At 46.7% G+C, this 16,008-nt stretch overlaps 1 long non-coding RNA gene across 1 annotated transcript; it reads left to right on the top strand.

Annotated features, from left to right (window-relative positions):
- The first annotated feature begins 1,875 nt into the window (after positions 1-1,875).
- Positions 1,876-15,709, top strand: LOC141042352 (uncharacterized). Its single transcript, XR_012204781.1, has 3 exons — positions 1,876-2,199; positions 3,951-4,040; positions 15,395-15,709. It is a non-coding gene; the product is annotated as an uncharacterized lncRNA (long non-coding RNA).
- The last annotated feature ends 299 nt before the right edge of the window (positions 15,710-16,008 follow it).

Here is a 16,008-nt window from a genome sequence, read left to right as displayed (position 1 = left end):
ATGTTTAGCACAGCAAAAGAATACCGCATATAGGTAGATATAGTGGAGTCATGTGGCAAAACTGGTTTAAAGGTTTTTGGATGCACAAGTAGTGATCATACTTAGTGCAAAATGAAGGCTAGCAAAAGATTGAGAAGCGACCAACCAAGAAACAAATAATCTCATAAGCGAGCATTAAGCATAACTAACACCGAATAATGCACCACAAGTAGGATATTATTCCATTGCATAATTATTGACTTTCATGCTTGCATAGGGAATCACAAACCTTAACACCAATATTCTTACTAAAGCATAGCTACTCATCGACATAACTCACATATCACATCATCATATCTCAAAACTATTACTGAGAGTCAAGTTTATTTTGTCCAATGATCTTCATGAAAGTTTTTATTATATCCTTCTTGGATATCTGTCACTTTGGGACTAATTCTCATGTGTTGCTTTTGATAAGCACAAACAAATATAAGTGAAGATCGTGAGCATAAAATTTCTTTCTCTCAAATTAATTTAAGTGAAGCAAGAGAGAATTTCTTGAAAATTTTACTAACTCTCAAATAAATCTAAGTGGAGCAAGAGAGCATTTCTTCAAACATACTAAAGCACACCATGCTCAAAAAGGTATAAGTGAAGCACTAGACCAAGTCATAGCTCATAAAAGATTTAAGTGATGCATAGAGAGCAATTCTAACAAGTCATGACATAATTTTGGTCTCTCAAATAGGTGTGTCCAGCAAGGAACCAAGACTTAAAACACAAAATAAAACAAGCAAAGACTCATATCATACAAGGTGCTCCAAGTAAAACACATAGTATGTGACGAATAAAAATATAGCTTTGAGTAAAATACCGATGGTCGTTAGAAGAAAGAGGGGATGCCACTCGGGGATGAGCGCGGTGTCGGCCTGGCAAAGTGTGACGCCCCGAGACCGATGCTCCAGTTACTTTCCATTTATTTTAGTTGGTGTCGTGTGTTTGAGTAGTTTGTTGCCATGTTCATGTTAGTGACATGCCATCCTTGTGTTTTCTATCTTGGTCATGGTGTGTTTGCCATTGTCATCTTGTTTTGCATTGTTCCTTTATTTGTTGCATATGCCATGCTCATCATCGTTATGTTGCATTGTGCCTCTTGTCATTTTGCATTCTTCATGCTCATCATGTGCATTGTTGTATCCATCTTGTTGTGCTTGCACTATGTTTGTTATGTTGCTTGCTCATGCATATGTCCCATGCAACACCCCTCCTTCTTCTTCTTCCTCTTATTCTTTTACTTCTTCATGAAAGTGAGTTCTTTGCTGCCTCCATTAATGTTCAATCTTTGCCAATAAATCTTGCACCATGCCTACACCCTCTCTATCAAATTTCTTCTGATTTGGAGTTGTTTTGGTTGGGTTCAAAAATGGCACAAGTTTAAATTTTATTCAAACTTGTTTTATTTTTCTACCTCTAAAAATATCCAGCTCAATTTTACCAAATACTACATAATTCCTAGAGTCTAGGGGTATATCCATTTCATTCTCACCCCTCTCCTTTATCTCTGGGCATTTTGCTTTTGCTTCTGTTTGGAGAAATGAATAATGGCAGAAGCAGTAGCAGCAGCAACCCAGCGGTGCAGCCCAGCCGAAGCCCAGCTCCCGCGCAGCGCCGCAGCCCACCATCGCCTCTCTGGTAAAATCCCTCCCCAAGCGCCAGTTGTGCACCCCCTTGGCCCCACCTACCAGCGTCTGCCTTCTCTCGTTTTTCTTCCTCCTCACAACCCCTCTCTCTCACAGTAAAAATACAGGGACATGAGCACATGGCCACGGTGGCGAGCGAACCGTGCCCGCACCCCCTATAAAGCCACCCCTCGGCTCCCTAGGGTTTCCCCTTCCTCCTCCTTTCCTCCTCCGCGCCGCCAGCCAGGTAAGGGAAACTCCACCTCACCCCATCGCCGCGGCCCGACGCCATGGCGGACTCCCGGTCAAGCTCGCCACCGGCAAGCTTGCATTCATGGCCACTTCGTCGATGTCCACGAGCATCTACACTCTGTCTCGGTTCCGTTCTGACATCTATCACGCCCAAGGATCACCAAGTCCCTCGACATATTCTTCCACTACATTATCTTCTTTAGGGACAGCAAGTCCACAGGAGTTCTTCGCCTCCCCGCCGTTGATCTGCTGCATCCCCGACCACATGTCCGCGCCATAGGTATACTAGGTATACCCAGCTACCTCCCTGATCTTTCCTGTAGCTGATAGATCACCGTAGGCGTCGCTTCATCCGTATCTTTCCTATGCTCTTGGTGCTCCGACGAAGTCTGTAACTTTGGGTTAGTTCCTGTCGTTGCCGCGACTAGCCCTGCGCCCCTCACTGCCTCGCTACAGCCTTGCCTCACCCGCCACGCGCGCACGCCCTGCACTGCAGCAGCCACGCACGCGCTTCCTGCCTGCCTTGCCACGCTGGACCGCGCGTACCCGAGACGAGCTCGAGCTCGTGCTCGAGCACCCCGCGCGCGCGCCTTTGGCAGCCCCTCCGCTTGCACACCCCGGCTCCGCCTTCAATTTCCGAACCCCCGCCGGTGATCCTTTGCTTCGGTGGTCGCCATCATGCTCGCTGGCCGCGTCGTCGTTCTTCTCTGCCTCCGGCAGGACCAGCCAGCCTTGCGTGGAGCTAGGACAAGAGAACCAATGCCCCTTCCTTGCAACGAATGCAGCAGCAGCGCACTGGTTGCGCCCCTGCTTCTCCAACGGGGAGACCCGGGCTTGAATCCCAGGCTATTTTTAATTTCAGTGTGCCACTGAAAGAAGCATCCCACCTGTCTTCCACTAAGCCATTTTAAACCCCGGCGATTTTCAAATATGTAAAGTGCCTGGTTTCCATTTTGGGCCATGTCTAAACCTGGACATTCCATTTCTGGTAGATTTCCATTTCTGTCAATATCCATTTATGCGAGTATTTCACTTAATGCACTTGTGAGCATTCTATAGCAACCCCCACATATTATATATCTTTTTGGTGTAGAAAAATCCCAAAAATCCAATTGTGGCATCCATTTCATCATCTGAGCAAGTTTGTGAACATATTATTTTTACGGCATATGCCATTTTAGCATTTTTACATGATTTTGTGTGATTTTCATATGAGATATATTATGATATGAATTGGAGCACAAGCATGCCATATTACTGCTGGTTATTATCCCATGCCATGATATGTATTTTAGTGAGTGCAACAAGCTTGAAAACATGCCTACCTAAATCTGTTTCTGTCATGACATGTTTATTTTTTTGCCAAGTGTGAAACTGCTTATATGACTTGCCATTTTGCATTGATGCTATAATCATATCTGTAGAGATTTGGACCATGTTCATTAAGGGAGTTTTGTTAAATACATTTAGTACCTGAATTCCATGTTCTAGTTTGCCATGATAAGTTCCTTCTGCATGTAGTTTACTAGTCCTAAACATTGCATTCTGAATCTGTTCTAGTCTTGGTGATGATCTAGTGAGTTCTAGAAATAGTTCAGTAATCATGTTTTGTACTAGATGTTATGTACTTAAATGACATGCCATTTTTTTTCCATGTTTGAGTGTTGTAGCATATTCAAACGTTGCATCCAAGTTGGCATGTTGCTGTTTTAAACAGCTTTGCATTACATTTTGTTTTGCTCATCATTTGCAAACCGTGCATCCGTTTCCGGTGATCTTTATATCGTTTTCAACTAGACTCTTCCAATATCCAATGGCATGCTTGGTTTGCCAAGAGCTTGCCCATCTCCATCTTGTTTCCAACATTTCTTTCCCATTGATGTATCCCTCGTACCGGTAGCCCCTTAGCTCCGTCTTTTGCATTCTTCATATGCATTCATGTTCCTCGTGCATGTAGCATATGTTCTCTTCCATTCCATGTTTATGCTTGTGTGTTTACCATGTTGTTTGCTTCTTTCCGGTTGTGCTTCTTCTTGATAGTTCCCAGTTTCGTTGCGATTGTGAGGATTCGTTCGACTTCGTTGGTTCGTCTACTTCATGGATTCGGTCTTCTTCCTAGCGGGATTTCAGGCAAGATGACCGTCACCTTGGATATCACTACTATCTTTGCTATGCTAGTTGTCTCGATGATATCTCTATGTGGCGCTACCTACCACTTGTTTATCAAGCCTCCCATTATGCCATGAAACAGCCTCTAACCTTTTCACCATCCCAGCAAACCGTTGTTTGGCTATGTTACCGCATTGCTCAGCCCCTCTTATAGCATTGCTAGTTGCAGGTGCAGTTGTAGGTCATTCCATGTTGGTACATGGATATCATGGATATCAGAATATCTCCTATTTAATTAATGCATCTATATACTTGGTAAAGGGTGGAAGGCTCGGCCTTTTGCCTGGTGTTTTGTTCCACTCTTGCCGCCTTAGTTTCTGTCATACCGGTGTTATGTTCCTTGATTTTGCGTCCCTAACACGGTGAGGGTTTATGGGCCCCTCTTGACAGTTTGCTTTGAATAAAACTCTTCGAGCAAGGCACAACATTGGTTTTACCATTTGCCTAATAACAACTAAAACTTGCATAGGGACTTCCCAGGCCCCGAGGACTTAATTAACAACCCCGGGCCAGTGCTCCTCATGAGTGTTGGTCCAAACTAGAGCCCCTTGCAGCGCCGCCACGGGGAAACTCGAGGACTGGTTTTAGTTGTACGGACTGCTCATCCGGTCGTGGCCTGAGACGAGATACGCGCGGCTACTATCAGGATGTCGGCACACTGGGAGGTCTTGCTGGTTTTGTTTTACCATTGTCGAAATATCTTGTGCACTGGGATTCCGAGTCTGGTCGGAGGGTCCCGAGATGGAGGATTGTCTCTGCGGATCGTGAGCTTGTGATGGACTAAGTTGGGAAACCCCTGCAAGGTTTAAAATTTCGAGAGTCGTGCCCGCGTTTATGTGGCAGATGGGAATTTTTAATATCCGGTTGTAGAAAAACTTGACACCAGATCCGAATTAAAATACACCAACCGCGTGCGTAACTGTGACTGTCTCTTTTCGAGTGAGTCGAGAAGAGAACACGGTGGGGTTATGTTTGAATGTAAGTAGTTCAAGACCACGGTGGGGTTATGTTCCGAATTACTAGTTTGCGACTGTTTGCGTAGCTTCTCATCTTATTCTTGTACTCGTAAGTTAGGCACCATACAATGCTTAGTCGCTTGCTGCAGCCTCACCACTTATCCTTTCCATACCCATTAAGCTTTGCTAGTCTTGATACCCATTGTAATGGGATTGCTGAGTCCTCGTGGCTCACAAATTACTACAACCACAGTTGCGGGTACAGGTAATGTGATGATCATGACGTGAGAGCGATGTTTACTTGTTTTGGAATTCTTCTTCTACTTCTCCTTCGTTCAAGGGATAGGTTCCTGGTCGGCAGCCTGGGCTAGCAGGGTGGATGTCATTTGAGTTTCTATTTGTCTTTCATCCGTAGTTGGATGTTGTTCTCATGTATGATGTTTGAGATATTCATGTGGCATTTGTATGCCTTTGTATGTATCCCCGGCTATTATGTAATGGTACGATGTAATGATATCCACCTTGCAAAAGCGTCTTCAATATGAGGCTCTATCCTTGATGGGACCTTCGAGTTCCTCTCGGATAGGATCGCATATTGGGCATCACAAGTTGGTATCAGAGCCTCGACCGACCATAGGAGCCCCCTTCATTGATGTAGTTGGCCGTTGTCAAGTCTAGAAGAAAAACTTTTTCGGAGTCTAGTTATATCAGAGAGTAGGAATTATTTTTACTCCTCAACCCCTTCATCGCTCTAGTGAGGTATCTTGACATAGGTGTTTTGAATTACTCCTCTTCCCCTTCAAATTTTTCTTTAGGGTCACAAAGTTAGTTTTTCGATCGTTGCGACGTCAGCTCTTTTCATCTGTTGCATTTCTCATCCAGTTGATTCGACCCTCTTTGTCTTTTGCAAGATCAATCCTCAGTTCTTTCTCAACGATGTTGTTTCCCCGTCCGAAGATAAGGAATGTCGTCCGAAGTTGTCTTTCTTTTTCCCACCCGCCCACCCTTTTTCTTCTCGGAGCCGGAGTCCGTAATTGAGTATCCATCCTACTCGTGCGAGGCCTTTGCATTCTTTCCTCAATCATTTCAACCGGTTCTTTTCTCTTCAAGTTATTCGTCAGTTCCTCGTTCCAAGTTGCCTTTGTTTTCCCGCCCTCCCACCCCTTTTCTTCCCGGAGTCTCAACCTCTATTCGACCATCAATTTCATTCGTGCAGAGTCTCTTCAGTCTTTCCTCAATTGTCTCAACCAGTAAAATTTTTTCTAGTTAGTCATTGTTCATCTCATTTTCTTTCTGGTGGATCTAATTCAAGTTTTCATTGTCGATCATATTCCTTTCCTCGACTCAAGTGTTTCCCCTTGCTCGTTCGCCTCTCGCCAGTTTATCCTTCCGGAGTGCTGAAGACATCTCAGAAGATTTGTGTTTGCATTCAATTATTTCGAGGTTGTCACCTCATTCGAGTCTTTCAATTGTTCGGGTGCATCATTTCTCATTCAAACAATCCTTTTCAACGGTGTTTCTTTTCAGTGGGCCCTAACCCACAGGTCTTTTCCCAGGATCTTACCTGACTCTTCTAATTTTCCCGGAGATATTCTCAAATTCCTTTCGAAGTTTGACGTAAGAATGAATTTCATCAGTTAGATGCTTTTCCAAGATTGATTTCAAATTATTTTCATTGTTGGTTCAACCTCTTCGCTTTCATTCTCTCGGAGTATCTCAACAATTTTGGTGGTGTTCCTCATCGTCATTCTCAACGTGTGAAGACCGAAGAAGAGTTTCCTCTAAATAGTGTCCATTCTCTCAGAGATTCGTGGTGCTAGCTTGTTGCTATCCTCTTATTTTGTTCCGATCGTCAAGAATTCTTTTCCTTCCCATCTCGAGTATGTCAGGAGTTGTTTTCCGTTTCGTTTCACCGAAGGCCATCATTCCAGAAGAATTCTTCGTCCTCAAATTCCAGCTATCATTTGTGCTTTTTCTAATTCTTCCGGGCGAGTAATTCGCTTTCTTCATTCATTTTCAAATTCTTACGGTGGTTCATTCAAGATACCTTTTACGTTGTTATCCTATCAATTAATTCGTTCTTTACAAATCGTACCGGTGGTTCATGAAGACATTCCCATGTTCGCGCTATATCTCTCTTAATCTTTTCCAACGTGAATAATTAGTATGCAAATCCGTTGCTTCTCATCAATTTAATTGGTGGAGGATAAGCATAACATAATTCTTATTATTCTTTCGTCATGTTGATTAATCTCTTCTTTTCAGAGTTTGTTCATCATATCACATTCCAGGTTTGAAGCTTTTTCATCTTTTCCTTTCCGGAGTTCAAAGTTTCCTCGGCCATCTTGTCGGAACCTCCATCTCAATCACTACAAGGCTTTAATCTTATTCTTTTCATCCTTCAATTCTATCTCATCATCATTTTGTTACCGGAGTTCTTCGTGGTGGTTCGTAAGGATTTATTTCATTCTTCAAGTGTTCATCAAGATTCTTGTTGGAGGAGCTCAAGTATCTTTTCTTCTTGCGTCTCGAGGTGCAATTAATTCTCCGTATTCTTTTGAAGTGGAGTTTTGCATTTCTTCGTTCTTCTCAGCTATTCAGGCATTTGGTTGTGGCATAATTTCACCTCAAGTTTTGAGATGTTTTTTTCCATAAGTCCACAACAAGCTTATTCTTTTTTGGCGATGTTCTCAACAGCTCCGTTCAACCCTTCTTCATAAGGGTGCTTTTCAAATTCATTTGTGGTAGAAGATGTTGTTTCCTTCACCGTTCTTTTCATTCCATTCTTTCAATTGTTTCGGAGGCATTGTGTTATAGCTCTCGTAAAGTGTCATCCCATTTTGTGAAGTTCATGTTCTATTCCTTCCATTTTTCAGCCGGAGTGCTGCCCAAATTTCTTCACTCGAATTCCTTTTCTATCTCCTTTTAGCCGGAGTGGTTTCAAATTCATTCTTGTTCTTTGAGCTCTTGTTTCATGTATTTATACCTACAAGGTTCTCATAATGTTCCTTGTTCATCTTTTCTAAAGGAGTATTTACAACATCGTTGATCTCCGTTGTATCCTTTCCTTGGAATAGTTTAACCTCTCAAGGTTCTTTGGTTTCACTCATTTTTCCGAGGAGCAACTTTGTCATCCTATTCCTCTTCTGTCTCGTTCCTAAGATCTCGGGACGAGATCTCTTGTAATTGGAGGAGTGTTGTGACGCCCCGAGACCGATGCTCCAGTTGCCTTCCATTTATTTTAGCTGTTGTCATGTGTTTAAGTTGTTTGTTGCCATGTTCATGTTAGTGACATGCCATCCTTGTGTTTTCTATCTTGGTCATGGTGTGTTTGCCATTGTCATCTTGTTTTGCATTATTCGTTTATTTGTTGCATATGCCATGCTCATCATCGTTAAGTTGCATTATGCCTCTTGTCATTTTGCATTCTTCATGCTAATCATGTGCATTGTTGTATCCATCTTGTTGTGCTTGCACTATGTTTGTTATGTTGCTTGCTCATGCATATGTCCCATGCAACACCCCTCCTTCTTCTTCTTCCTCCTACTCTTTTACTTCTTCATGCAAGTGCCTTCTTTGATGACTCCATTAATGTTCAATCATTGCCAATAAATCTTGCACCATGCCTACCTCCTCTCTATCAAATTTCATCTAATTTGGAGTTGTTTTGGTTGGGTTCAAAAATGGCACAAGTTTGAATTTTATTCAAACTTGTTTTATTTTTCTACCTCTAAAAATATCCAGCTCAATTTTACCAAATACTACATAATTCCAGGAGTCTAGGGGTATATCCATTTCTTCCTCACCCCTCTCCTTTATCTCTGGGCATATTGCTTTTGCTTCTGTTTGGAGAAATGAATAATGGCAGAAGCAGCAGCAGCAACCCAGCAGCGCATCCCAACCGAAGCCCAGCTCTCGCGCAGTGCCACAGCCCACCATCGCCTCTCTGGTAAAATCCATCCCCAAGCTCCTGTTGTGCACCCCCTCGACCCTACCTGCCAGCGTCTCCCTTCTCTCCTTTTTCTTCCTCCTCACGACACCTCTCTCTCATAGTAAAAAAAAAGGGGCACGAGTACATGGCCATGGTGGCGAGCCAGCCGTGCCCGCGCCCCCTATAAAGCCACCCTTGGGCTCCCTAGGGTTTCCCCTTCCTCCTACTTTCCTCATCCACACCGCCAACCAGGTAAGGGTAGCTCCACCTCGCCCCATCGCCGCTGCCCGACAACATGGCGGGCTCCTGGTCGAGCTCGCCACCAGAAAAGCTCGCGTTGATGGCCACCCCGTCGACATCCACGAGCATGTACACACTGTCCCGATTCCGTTCTGATGTTGATCACGCCCAAGGATCGCCAAGTCCCTCGACATCTTCTTCCACTACATCATCTTCTTCAAGAACAGCAAGTCCACAGGAGTTCTTCGCCTCCCCGCTGACGATCTGCTACATCCCCGGCCACACCTTCGTGCCATAGGTATACTAGGTATACCCAGCTACCTCCCTGATCTTTCCTGTAGCTAATAGATCACCGTAGGCGTCGCTTCATCCGTATCTTTCCTGTGCTCTTGGTGCTCCGGGAAGTCTGTAACTTTTGGCTAGTTCCTGTCGTTGTCGGTGTCAAAACCGGCGGATCTCGGGTAGGGGGTCCTGAAATGTGCATCTAAGGTCGATGGTAACAGGAGACGGGGGACACAATGTTTACCCAGGTTCGGGCCCTCTCTATGGAGGTAATACCCTACTTCCTGCTTGATTGATCTTGATGAATATGAGTATTACAAGAGTTGATCTACCACAAGGTCGTAATGGCTAAAACCCTAGAAGTCTAGCATGTCTGACTATGATTATGATGATCCGCCTCTACGGACCTAGCCCTCCGATTTATATAGACACCGGAGGGATCTAGGGTTACATAAGGTCGGTTACAGAGAAAGGAATCTTCATATTTGGACGCCAAGCTTGCCTTCCATGCCAAGGAGAGTCCCATCCGGACACGGGTAGAGCCTTTGGTCTTTGTATTTTCACAGCCCATCCGTCCGGCCCATGTCTAATAGGTCGGACGCCGGAGGACCCCTTAGTCCAGGACTCCCTCAGTAGCCCCTGCGACTAGCCCTGCGCCCCTCACCGCCTTGCTAAAGCCTTGCCTCACACGCCTCACGTGCACGCCCTGCAGTGCAGCAGTCACGCGCGCGTTCCCTGCCTGCCTTGCCATGCCGGACCTCGCGTACCTGAGATGAGCTGAGCTCGTGCTCGAGCACCCCACGCGCGTGCCTTCGACAGCCCCTCCGCTTGCACACCCCGGCTCTGCCTTCAATTTCCGCACCCCCGCCGGTGATCCTCTGCTCCGGTGGTCGCCATCATGCTCACTGGCAGCATCGTCGTTCTTCTCTGCCTCCGGCTGGACCAGCCAGCCTCGCCTGGAACTAGGACAAGAGGACAAACACTGTTGGGGATATAACTACTGGCGTAACCCGCCCAGGAGGGCCGGGATACGTTATGGCGATTCATCATATGAAGCCCAATATCAAGCTTGAAGATGGCAGTTCAGTAAAGGGCCTAAAGCCCATAGGCGACTTAAGGCCCGTAGTGATAAACCGCCGTAATGGCATGACTTGTATTGTAAGGCAAGAATAGTTAAGAGACCGAGACGGACACAGATTATGAGTCGGCCGGGACTCTGAGAGACGCTGGGCGTTAACCTCTGTATATAAAGGGATGACCCAGCAGCGGTTCAAGAGATGTAACATCAAATCGGTTGCCAGGCATAGCGGATTCACTCCCTGGTCATCGAAACCCTAGTAATTCCACCTCAACTGGAGTAGGCTTTTACCTTCACCGTAAGGGGCCGAACCAGTATAACCCTCGTGTCCTTTGTCCCGCTTAACCCCTTTAAGCTTCCTAGTTGCGATGGCTCCACGACTAAGTCCTTTCATGAGGACATCTGCCGTGACAATTCCACGACAGTTGGCGCCCACCATGGGGCCAGCGCACGGTGGATTTGAGTTCTTGAAGGGCAGCTTCGAAGGGCTCAAGGGATACGCTGTGGGCCGGATGACCAAGAGTCGTCGCGGCAAGCTCTACATCGGCAACGCAGGCTGGGGCCCCGACGCCGACTCAATCGAGTACGGGGTACCGGGTCCCCTTTGGAGGAATCCACGTTTTCATTTGCAAGATTGGTGAGCGGGGCCCTGAGCCGGACATCTGCACCGACCTCGTCGAGACGGCTCAGCGTGCGAGACCCGCCCGGACTCTGCCTACCTTGAAGCATGCTTTCGTGGGATGCATCCACGGAGGACTTTCTGAAGGATCTAGATCTGGTGATGAGACAGCCGTCTGCTCTGATGGTGAATCGTCCACAGGTGAGACGGACTCGTTGTATCAACTTCAAGACGGCAGGCTCCGGGGTTGTTCCGATGGCGACAGTATTCCGGACCCCTTTGAGCCGCCTAGCCGGGTTGGAATCTTCATGGCCGGCACGCAACCTGTTCAAAACTCCGCCGCTGGGGCAGGAGGTCCTGTGCACTCGCCGGCAGTAACACCCCGGATGTAACTTTCCATATTTGTAACTCCAACTCTTGCCATTTTCGGCTATGTGTTATGATATTCCCTCCGTTGTCGGGTTTTGTTTCTCGTTTTGCATTTTGTTCATGTCATGCATCCCATACCATGTCATCATGTGCATTGCATTTGCATACGTGTTCGTCTCATGCATCCGAGCTTTTTCCCCGTTGTCAGTTTTGCAATCCGGTGCTCCCACCTCCTCCGGCGCACCCCTCTTGTTTCTTTTTGTGAGCGGGTGTTGAACGTTCTCGGAATGGACCGAGGCTTGTCAAGTGGCCTTGGTATACCACCGGGAGACCACCGGTCAAGTTTCGTTCCATTTGGAGGTCGTTTGGTACCCCAACGGTTAACCGGGTAACCGCAGATGCCTTCTTTGTGTTGCAGCAAAACCCCCTATATAAACAGCCCAAAGCTCCTCTAAGTCACTTCCATGCTGTAGGTCGTTCGATCACGATCGTGCGGGCGAAAACCGCACCTCATTTGGACTCTCCTAGCTCCCTCTACCTATATATACACCTCCCCTCCCGAAACATTCGCAGTCCAAACCCTAAAAAAATCCCCGCCGCCACCAGACGTGTCCACCGCCGCCGGACGCATCCCCGCCGCCGCGCCCGGCCAACCAGGCGCTGCCACGTGGCCCCGCGCCGCCCCCGCGGCCCGCGCGCGCCACCCCGCCGCCCAACGCTTCCTCCCTCTGCGGCCGCCGCCGTGCGCCTCGCCTCCACCCGCCTCGCCGCCTCGCCGCAGCCCGCCGGCGCCGCCGCCGTCCGCCTTCCGCGCCTGCCCCGCCGCCGTGCGCCACCGCTTCCTCGCCGCCGTGGCCAGCCACCGCCGCCCTCCCGCGTCGCCGTCGCCCTCTCCTCCTCTCGTCGCCGGTCGCCTCCTCTTCCCCAAGCTCCGGCGAGCTCGAGCGCAACTCCGGCGAGCTTGGCCCTAGCCCCGATCTCGATCTGGTTTGACCTAGGTTGACCCCGATATCCCCCCCGAAATATTTCTGTCTTGTTATTTTTGCAGTATGTACCTATGTTCAATGCATCATAACTCTCTGCATATAGCTCCGTTTCGGGCATGTAATATATCGAATTGTTCGTCTCGTGATGCTCTATATTTTGTTCAGTTGCACCAGGTTCATTTGTGTCCATGTTGACGCCCAAATCTCTGGTGCAAGAGTGCTAGTTGCTGTTATCTGCTGTTACTTATCAGAACTTGAGGATTTGTTATTTTTGTATCATTTAATCTGTGCATCTTATGGGCATGAACTCTACATGTGTTTTGTTTTATGCCATGCCATCTTTGCAAGGGTATATGCCATGTATTTTTGTGATCTCTGTGGTGACTAGCACAAGCATGCAAACTAGGCCTCGTAATGTTTCTGATTTCAGGGACTTGGTAGTTTTTCAAAGTCTTTGTCTGCTGTTATTTTGTTGCTATGTATCCATGTGGCTACAGAGAGATCCATGCATATTTTGGAGATGATCAGTAAGGATGTTCTGTAGATATTGTTGTAATTGATCTATTCCAGCCCTTGTTTGCAATTATGAAGTGCCATAGCATGACTCAATATTGCTCTACTTTTGCTATAAAATATTTCTGTCAGATTGTTAACATGATATTCAATTTTTCCAACCTTGTTGTAGTTGTTTCATACATACTATGTATTTGCTCTTGCCATGGGTAGCTTCATAAACATGCCATCTTGCTGTAGGTATGCTTGTTTTGTCATGAATTACTTTGTGGTGAGTGGATCAAGCTCACAAAGATGCCTTCATATTATTGTTTCTGCCATGCTCTGTTTTCTGCTAAGTCTGAAACCTGTTAACGGAACTTGCTATGTTTACATGGTTGTCATCATATCTTATGGTCCTTGTTGGCTTATGGTCACTAAGAGACTTTTGTTATATGCATTTAGTAGAATACTGGGATGCCTTGTTTTGCCATGTTAAGTTTCTGTAGCATGTTGTTTTCGTGCTCTGAACAGTGCTACCTGATGCTGTTTTCTGCCATGTCCAGTAATTTCACTGTCTGTGAACCTGTTATCTTTTGCACTTTTGCCATGCTTGTTTGAGCTTGTTATGTTGTGATCTAGCCGTAGCTCAGTGTTCATATTTTGTCAAGCATCTCCTGTAGATTACTGCCATATGCTTTGTTGCTACGTTGGAGTGAGGTAGCATTGTTACTTGTTGCATTTTAAGTGCTATCATGCTGTTAAGCTCAGATTCGTGCCATTCTTGTTTTGCTTGCCATTTGCAAACCGTGCATCCGTTTCCGGTGATCTTTATATCGATTTCGACCGAAATCATCTCATCTTTCCAGTGGCATGCTTGGTTTGCCAGGTTACTGCCTTGTTCATCTTTTCCCTTCCGGAGCACGCATATGCATCGCATATCATATCTTGCATATCATTCATGTTTTGCATCATGTTGCTTGTGCATTTCCCGTGATTGATTGTGGTTCCATTGCTTGTATTCTTGTCTTGGGTAGAGCCGGGAGACGAGTTCGTGAACGAGGAACCTGTTGAGTACGCTTACGAGGAGCAAGCTTTCGACAACTCTGAGAACCTTGCAGGCAAGATGACCATACCCTCGAAATCACTTCTATCTTTGCTTTGCTAGTTGTTCGCTCTATTGCCATGCTGCGCTACCTACCACTTGCTATATCATGCCTCCCATATTGCCATGACAGCCTCTAACCATCCTTTCCTAGCAAACCGTTGTTTGGCTAAGTTACCGCTTTCGCTCAGCCCTTCTTATAGCGTTGTTAGTTGCAGGTGAAGTTGAAGTTTGTTCCATTTTGGAACATGGATATGTTGGCATATCACAATATCTCTTATTATATTATTGCATCTATATATATGGTAAAGGGTGGAAGGCTCGGCCTTATGCCTGGTGTTTTGTTCCACTCTTGCCGCCCTAGTTTCTGTCATACCGGTGTTATGTTCCTTGAGTTTGCGTTCCTTACGCGGTCGGGTGATTTATGGGACCCCCTTGACAGTTCGCTTTGAATAAAACTCCTCCAGCAAGGCCCAGCCTTGGTTTTACCATTTGACCACCTACCACCTACACTTCCCTTGGGTTTTCGCGAGCCCGAGGGTCATCTTTATTTTAGACCCCCACGGGCCAGTGCTCCTTCGAGTGTTGGTTCGAACCGAGCTGCCTGCGGGGCCACCTTGGGGAAACTTGAGGACTGGTTTTACTCGTAGCTAGTCTCATCCGGTGTTGCCCTGAGAACGAGATATGTGCAGCTCCTATCGGGATTTGTCGGCACATCGGGCGGCTTTGCTGGTCTTGTTTTACCATTGTCGAAATGTCTTGTAAACCGGGATTCTGAGACTGATCGGGTCTTTCCGGGAGAAGGTTTATCCTTCGTTGACCGTGAGAGCTTATGATGGGCTAAGTTGGGGCACCCCTGCAGGGTATTATCTTTCGAAAGCCGTGCCCGCGGTTATGAGGCAGATGGGAATTTATTAATGTCCGGTTGTAGAGAACTTGTCACTTGACCCAGTTAAAATACATCAACTGTGTGTGTAGCCGTGATGGTCTCTTCTCGGCAGAGTCCGGGGAGTGAACACGGTTCGAGTTATGTATGACGTAAGTAGGAGTTCAGGATCATTTTTGGTCATTACTAGTTGACGACCGTTCCGTTGCTTCTCTTCTCGCTCTCTTTTGCGTATGTTAGCCGCTATACATGCTTAGTGCCTGCTGCAGCTCCACCTCATTACACCATCCTTTCCTATAAGCTTAAATAGTCTTGATCTCGCGGGTGTGAGATTGCTGAGTCCTCGTGACTCACAGATTCTACCAAAACAGTTGCAGGTGCCGACGATGCCAGTGCAGATGATGAGATCGACCTCAAGTGGGAGTTCGACGAGGAACGTGGTCGTTACTATGTGTCTTTTCCTGATGATCAGTAGTGGAGCCCAGTTGGGACGATCGGGGATCTAGCATTTGGGGTTATCTTATTTTCATTTGGATCTTGACCGTAGTCGGTCTATGTGTGTATTTTGGATGATGTATGAATTATATTTATGTATTGTGTGAAGTGGCGATTGTAAGCCAACTCTCGTTATCCCATTCTTGTTCATTACATGGGATTGTGTGAAGATGACCCTTCTTGCGACAAAACCACAATGCGGTTATGCCTCTAAGTCGTGCCTCGACACGTGGGAGATATAGCCGCATCGTGGGCGCTTCACCGGCTCAGGTGCTGATGGATCTCACGGATAAGATGACTGGCCTGTTAACCGCCACGGTTGTCCCAGCGGATCAAGCTCAACATGATGCAGAAGTGGCACAGTTAAAGCTGGATATAGCGCAAGCCAAGGAAGATCTGGCGGCGGAAGGAATCAGGATGGCCGCAGAACGGGCGGCTCTGGACGCCCAGACTCAGCTGATTCAAGCGCAGTCTTTCCGGCTCACAATGG

This window comes from Aegilops tauschii, chromosome 3, assembly GCF_002575655.3.
Source record: "Aegilops tauschii subsp. strangulata cultivar AL8/78 chromosome 3, Aet v6.0, whole genome shotgun sequence".
NCBI lineage: Eukaryota > Viridiplantae > Streptophyta > Magnoliopsida > Poales > Poaceae > Aegilops > Aegilops tauschii.
The sequence above is the reverse complement of the archived record's forward strand: the minus strand, read 5'-3'. Positions and strand labels throughout refer to the sequence as shown.